Genomic DNA, 8,204 nt, shown 5'->3' on the forward strand with positions numbered 1-8,204 from the left:
ACAGATAGAGGCCTTATATCCAAAATATACAAAGAACTCAAGAAGTTAGACCGCAGGGAGACAAATAACCCTATTAAAAAATGGGGTTCAGAGCTAAACAAAGAATTCACAGCTGAGGAATGCCGAATGGCTGAGAAACACCTAAAGAAATGTTCAACATCTTTAGTCATAAGGGAAATGCAAATCAAAACAACCCTGAGATTTCACCTCACACCAGTGAGAATGGCTAAGATCAAAAACTCAGGTGACAGCAAATGCTGGCGAGGATGTGGAGAAAGAGGAACACTCCTCCATTGTTGGTGGGATTGCAGACTGGTACAACCATTCTGGAAATCAGTCTGGAGGTTCCTCAGAAAATTGGATTGAACTGTCTGAGGATCCAGCTATACCTCTCTTGGGCATATACCCAAAAGATGCCCCAACATATAATAAAGACACGTACTCCGCTATGTTCATCGCAGCCTTATTTATAATAGCCAGAAGCTGGAAAGAACCCAGATGCCCTTCAACAGAGGAATGGATACAAAAAATGTGGTACATCTACACAATGGATTATTACTCAGCTATCAAAAACAATGCCTTTATGAAATTCATAGATAAATGGTTGGAACTGGAAAATATCATCCTGAGTGAGGTAACCCAATCACAGAAAAACACACATGGTATGCACTCATTGATAAGTGGCTATTAGTCCAAATGCTTGAATTACCCTAGATGCATAGAACACATGAAACTCAAGACGGATGAGTTGAATGTGAATGGTTCACTCCTTCTGTAAATGGGGAACAAGAATACCCTTGGCAGGGAATAGAGAGGCAAAGATTAAAACAGAGACAGAAGGAACACACATTCAGAGCCTGCCTCACATGAGGCCCATACATATACAGCCACCCAATTAGACAAGATGGATGAAGCAAAGAAGTACAGGCAGACAGGAGCCGGATGTAGATCTCTCCTGAGAGACACAGCCAGAATACAGCAAATACAGAGGCGAATGCCAGCAGCAAACCATTGAACTGAGAACAGGACCCCCGTTGAAGGAATCAGAGAAAGAACTGGAAAGCTTGTAGGGGCTCGAGACCCCATATGAACAACAATGCCAAGCAACCAGAGCTTTCAGGGACTAAGTCACTACCTAAAGACTGTACATGGACTGACCCTGGACTCTGACCTCATAGGTAGCATTGAATATCCTAGTAAGAGCACCAGTGGAAGGGGAAGCCCTGGGTCCTGCTAAGACTGAACCCCCAGTGAACTAGACTGGTGGGGGGAGGGCGGCAATGGGGGGAGGGTTGGGAGGGGAACACCCATAAGGAAGGGGAGGGGGGAGGGGGATGTTTGCCCGGAAACCAAAGAATTATTATTAAGTATTAAATAAATTAAAAAAAATATAACTCCAACAAACTTACCTGCATTGATCCATAATAAGAAATCAAATTAAATCTGGGTAATACACCGGGAAAGGGAATAACACTCGAAATGTATATAAGAAATACTCAAGTTAATAAAAAAAATAAAATGTAAAAAAAAAATAGAGACGTGAAGCTAATATTTCAAACAAGGTTGACTGAAGTATGTATTCACTCTAACTCTTTCTAGTTGGCTAAGGAGTTAAAAGTATTGTCAACTCTTATAAAAGACCCATGTCCCATTCCTAGCATCTACAAGGCAGCTAACAACTTTACATAACTTCAGCTCCAAAGGATCTGTCCCTTTTTTCATGTCTTCTAATTCACACATGGCACACAGATATAAATGCAGGAAAAATACCTACACAAAGAATCCTGGCACATGTTATTTTAGTAGGTTTGTTAAGGTTTGCAAAAGTTTGAGTAGAGTGGGCACAGGTATAAGGTACATAATTTACAGTGCATGCCTGAATAAAAGTATCTTAAATGGGCCACTTTCAGAATTTATACCATTGTTATCCTAAATTAACACAATTGACTTATTGTTAAGTATGCAATGGCATTAGTGATTTTTATGTTTGCTGGTTTCATTTAGAGTACTTTGGTATTTTGGTATTGACTTTGTATAAAAGGCTCATTAAGAAAACTCATGATATAGAACTACTTGTTTTTTAAAATTTTAGTCAACAGATACAAAAAGAAAAATGTCTGTGCAGTTTAGAGTTTGGCTAGTCCTCTCTTGCTCCTGCTCCTGATTCCTCTTCCTCTCTCTTGCCCCACTGTTCCTTCTCTCCCCATCCCCCTCCCCACCTAGCTTCATGTGCTCATGGCCAGCTACTCCTCTTCTCTTCTCTTCTCTTCTCTTCTCTTCTCTTCTCTTCTCTTCTCTTCTCTTCTCTTCTCTTCTCTTCTCTTCTCCTCTTCTCTTCTCTTCTCTCTCTGTCACTCTCTGTCTCTGTCTCTGTCTCTCTGTCTCTCTCTGTCTCTGTCTCTCTCTCTCTCTCTCTCTCTCTCTCTCTGTGTGTGTGTGTGTGTGTGTGTGTGTCTGTCTTTTTCTCTCTCTCTCTCTGCCCTCATATTACCCTCTCAAATCTCCTCTCCATGTCCTGAATAAACTCTATTCTATGCTAAAAAGAAGTTGGCTAGAATATTAAATCATGAAACACATAGTGAATACACTTGTAATTGGTTAAAAAACAAAGTAGATAACAGTAAAAATACCCATAAAGAATCCTCTTTATGACACAATTTTATATGTAAAATGTCTTATGATATTTTCTTCAATTCCACACACTTTTAACCTATAATCTGTCCTGTGCATGGAGAATACCACTTATTGTAACCAGGATTTCAAGATGCATTCATTCAAAATTAATGCTAGGTCTTTATGGTTTTAGAAACATATAGATTCTTGTGATGAAGTAGGTAAAGCCATTGACTTTAGGTGTAATGACCCAAGTTTGGTCATTGGAATATATATCATAGAAAGGAGAGAACTAACTTTTGAAAGATGTCCTCTGACTTCTACAAAAGCACAGGACCTTTGTGCCTACACACACACACACACACACACACACACACACACACACACACACACACAGACACACACATTTAGCCTCCACTAACACATAAAGTATGGTCCAAAAGTAATGATTTTCAGTTAGAGTGTATTTCAGATAGCTATGCCCATATATAATGCGTATTTCACTGCAAAGCACTGCTTTAAAATAGTGTTTAATTTGATTGTCTTTGAGGGACTTGGATGAGGGTAGCTGTAGAAAAACAGAGCTCTCTACATTAATCCTGTTGTAGAAGAATATAATTTGTTCAAATATTGTCTTTCTGAGCCATGATACCTTGGTAAGTTACTGTGTATGGATTCCTTGCCTACAGAATAAACAAAAAGCCTCCCTAATAAAATAAATGTGTATGACAAAAAAACACAGTTTGCTATATATTATTTGTACCTGCTAAAATTCTTATTTAGTTTCTTCCTTTGGCTTATGTCTTACTGTTTATCTCTTTGGAACAGAAATTAACAAAGTGAAGAACAGTGGGAAGGATGCCATGACATGAGATCTTCCTAATGTTATGACTTGAACATGTTGGAAATTCATGCAGAATTGGATACTATTGCTAAAGAGGAAGGAGACTGGTATGTGTGTACAACCATATATAGCATGCTTCCTGAAGCTATTTGCCTTACTCTGTAGGGACTTGGTAGTCATTGAGGATCTTGAAATATGGGGATGATATAGATCCTGAGTTAGAGATGTTTCAATTAGGCAGTCATATAGGTAACATGAACAAATTGAGATATTATAATGGTGAAAAATATATGGCTTCCTAGATTTCATCACAGATATTATGGATGAAGAGTATAATAAATACTTAAGAGGCATACTCAATACTAAATAGAATTTAGGCAGTAGCTGCTGAGAGGGGGAGAATTACTTTTCTTCACTGGCAAACGACACAGCAGGTTATCCAACCTCAAGAGTCTTCTCTGAACACATGAAAAACTCTAACAAGACTCAGTAGGCTTCTAACTCCTGAATGGGGCAGTTGTTGGTGCATGTGTACAGCATGTACAAAAACTTTCGGGATTCAAGTATTTCTTCTGGTGTTTATGAAGTTTATTCAGAATTGGAATATTGTTCCCCATTGCAAATTAAACAAAAGGTATAATGTAAAATATTTTGCATTGTTATAAATTTTTCAACATGATATTCTTTATTTTATTTCAGGTTTTAAATATTTTCTTTAGAAATTCTATTTACTTTCCTTCTAATCTTTATTCTTCTTTCAATCATTCACAGACATTTCTTTTCCATTTAACCCTTTTACCATATTTCTTTCTTCCAATAACCTGTCTTTATATTTTAAGTATTTTTACAAATAATATTTTTTTTCTAAATTTGCTTTACAGGTTGACACAAGTAAAACACAAGCAGTATGTCACATCCGTTTCATAAAACAAACACTTGGTTTTTTGAAAGTTTCACAAGATTGGATAATGATTAGCCAAATTAATAAGGGTACAGAGGACTCAAATTAATAAAAGTGGAGATATCAAAGGAAACATTACAACAGACACTGAGGAAAGTCGGAGAACCATAAAAGCATGTTTTAAATATGTAATTTTACAAAAACTCAAAATCCAGAAGAAATGGATTCATTTCTACAAGTATATGCAAAAAATCTATGTTAATAGGGTTCTCAAATGCTTTGACCCTCCTCTTAGCTCACCACCCAAAGGTAGGGGAGAAAAGACGGTAAATAGGACAGATGTGGACCTATTTAGAAAAATTTCTTTGAGGCAACTCCCACCTGTCTGTCTACCAACAGTCCAGTTCAAAAGTGTTACCAAACAGGAATCAGCAATGGAGGTTCCACCAGAAACCTCCAGTGCTCTTCTGCATCTTCATGAGCAAGGAGGAGTGACCTGGACCAGTTGAGGCACCAGTTCTTGGCCATGCCTGTCTCAATCAAGTGAAGATGAGTGAAAACTTGAGACCAGTGAAGAGCTGCACAGCTAACTATGCAAGCTCCCTACCATTGTTCATGGAGTCCCACTTATACTCTCTCCAAATATCATGTGTCTTCCCATGGGTCTTTTCTCAGCAAAACATCACATGAGTTGGCCTCAGCAAAACACCCCAAGTATCAGAACCTTCCACTTCTGGTATATATAATCGGCCAAAGTTAATTCAAAATTACATAACCCATTTAAACAAACTCGATGTTTAATGAGATAGAACTAGTAATTAAAAATATTGCATCTAAAAGAAGTCCACAGATAGGGGAAAGCAAAGCTGAATTCTATCAAGCTATCAAAGAACAGTAATCCTCAAAATAGTCTCAAAAAAATAAAGGAAAAAAATAACTCTTTTTTAAAATTCAGCTAGTGTTATCATGGTACATAAACCAGATAGACTTAGAACAAAAAGGAATTATCAGTCAATATTTACAAAAAATACACAAAAACTCCTTAACAAACACTTGCAAAATGGAATTCAAGAATATCTTTAAACTATAGAGAAGTTGAGCTGGTGAGTGTATGTAACCTTCATCTCTACATTTTAGCCTCTTTGGCCCAAGAAGGTATTCAGCAGGTTATTGAAAAGGAAATGCAGCCACAAAACCCTGGAGCTACAATATGCCCTGCCTTCAAAATGTGTTACAGTGAAGATGATATAGAACTTGTGGGATTAGCCAACCAATATTTGGATCATCACAAGGCCCATGCCAAAAGGGGGAGCCCATGTCCAACACTGCTTAGATGACTAGAAACCAAACAGGATAGCCTAGTCATCTAGGGTAGAACCAAACATGACCTGTAAAAAACAAAAATAAAACAAAACAAAAACAACAACAAACAAAAATCAAAAAGCAACAAGCAAATAAAATGATTCTTGACGATATTCTGGTACATTAATAGACTGGGGCCTTGTCTAGTCATCATCAAATAGGCTTCCTCTGGCAGCATATGGGAGTGGGTACAGAAAATACCATAGTAATGCGAGGAGATGGAGACCACCAGGAGAACATGGCCCACTAAATAGACTAAACAGAGTTCACATGGTCTCACAGAGACTGAAGTGACAAGCATGGGGCCTGCATTAGTCTAAACCAGGTCCTCTGCATATGTTATGACTGTTGGTGTTTTCAAGGGACTTCTAACAGGGGGAGTGGTGTTTCTCTGACTCCTTTGCCTGTGCTTTAAACTATTTCCTTTTTTTTGAGTTGCCATGTCCAGCCTTGATAGGTTGGCTTTTGACTTGTCTTATTGTATGTTGCTTTGTCCAGTTATACTGTTATCTGTTGAAGGACTGAACTTTTCTGAAAAGGAAATAGAGAAGGAGTAGATCTGGGAAAGGTTGTTGGTGAGGGAAGAGTGATGACGAGTAGACGAAGGGCAAACAGTGGTTGGGTTGTATCATATGAGAGACTAACCTATTTTCAGTGGACTTTTTTTTTAATTAAAAATCAAAAATATTACTGACCATGATGATGCCATCTTGAACCAAGTGATGCAGGGACAGGTTAATGTGAATAAGTCAATAAATATCATATTCTATATAAATGGACCAGTGGGTAGAAACTACAGGATCAACTTACTAGATGCCAAAAAGATCTTTGAGAAATCCAACACCATAGGGTGTTGGTAGCTCACCTTTAATCCAAACTCTCTGGAGGCAGAAGCAGGTACAACCTTTTTCCACTTTGCAAACACCTATGGTTCATACACATTGTTATGCATCTTACTGGCTTGATACTCATTTATTAAGGGCAAATACAACCAAGTGTGGCACTGAACTTTTTACATAATTGCACTATTAATTTAAGTTTTTTTTAAAAGTATATCAGGTAAGCACTGAAAAAAGTTATAATAAATTCAGAGCCCTTCCTGAGTTCTGGACTTGTTTTCAATTGTTATGGCTAAATTGCAAATTATTACTTTAAATTTAATTTGGCTATTGGTGATCTATTATCTATAGATGATAAATTTTTTTCTTTAAAAATTTTTTTTATTTTATAGACAAGGACTGCACAGTAACCCTAAGCTTGCACTAATGATACACACCTTCATGGTAACCAACAGCTCTCTAAGGGAATTGAAGATTTGCTCAAAGGGTGGTGGTGGGGGGGACAATGCCTGTTACTGTAAACCTAGCCAAATGATCAGTGCTAGTGAAGTCATTGTTACTGAAGAATCTACAATTACAAACTTAAGATCTTTGCTTGGTCTTCACTTAATTCACTTCAAAAGGAGCAGGCACACACATATGTTCCAGAATATATAATGTAAATTGAATTGTATATGTTATTATCTTCTCTTGGCAATCCTTGCTTTGAACTGTTTATTCGAAAGAATTTTCTAAAGGGTATTTTACCTGTATAGTGAATTTTTAACTAATTCCATGTAATCTGTAGAACTTGACATTTGTTATAGATTTTTAAATAAAATATAGGCTATACACTAGAAATATGCCACATTTTGATTTCAGTAAATTTTAGACTCATGATTTGCTTTTGATTACTTTATTTTTATATCACAAGATAAATAGTGACTATGTGACAACAGAATTCTCAGTTGTACTGAAAAATGTCACTCTTCATTATTGCAATATGAAGCAGTAATGCTTATCTCACGATTTGACTAAAGCTGATTCTTTATAAATTATTAAGTGAAAGTACTGCCCTGCACTCTTAAGAACAAAAATAGATTAAGCCCAAGAATAGCATCTAGCTTTTAAATACAAAGAAAGTGGTTTTAAACTTAATTTGAAATACATTTCTCTTTCAATGGAATGTTCTGAAACATAAAGACCTTTCATCTATACCTAAGCAATTTTTTATTCTGAACTGGTATTTATAGTTATACATTTTTACTAGATTTAAGCAAAATGTTGCTTTTTGGTATAATGATATTGAAGCACTTGACTGTTAGTTAAAATACCCCAACATCTCTGTATTTATTAAATCCAGAAGTGTAGTCCTATTTAGCACCACAAGTGAGAAAAACAAAAACATGTACAAATGAGGAATCACACTGCCAGATAGGTACATGAGATGATCTTATGTAGAGAGACGACTCCTTTCCTCCCAACTCTACTCAGAGCTGCTAGAAGGCATAAATTTAGTAAAACTGCAGCACATGACATTTACATACAAACACAGCACAATTTCTAATGGCAATAATGAATTACCTGAAGAGAAATTAAGAAAGTAAGTCAGAGCTGGAAAGAACCCAGATGCCCTTCAACAGAGGAATGGATACAGAAAATGTGG

Source organism: Rattus norvegicus, chromosome 5 (assembly GCF_036323735.1).
Source record: "Rattus norvegicus strain BN/NHsdMcwi chromosome 5, GRCr8, whole genome shotgun sequence".
In the NCBI taxonomy this organism is placed as follows: Eukaryota; Metazoa; Chordata; class Mammalia; order Rodentia; family Muridae; genus Rattus; species Rattus norvegicus.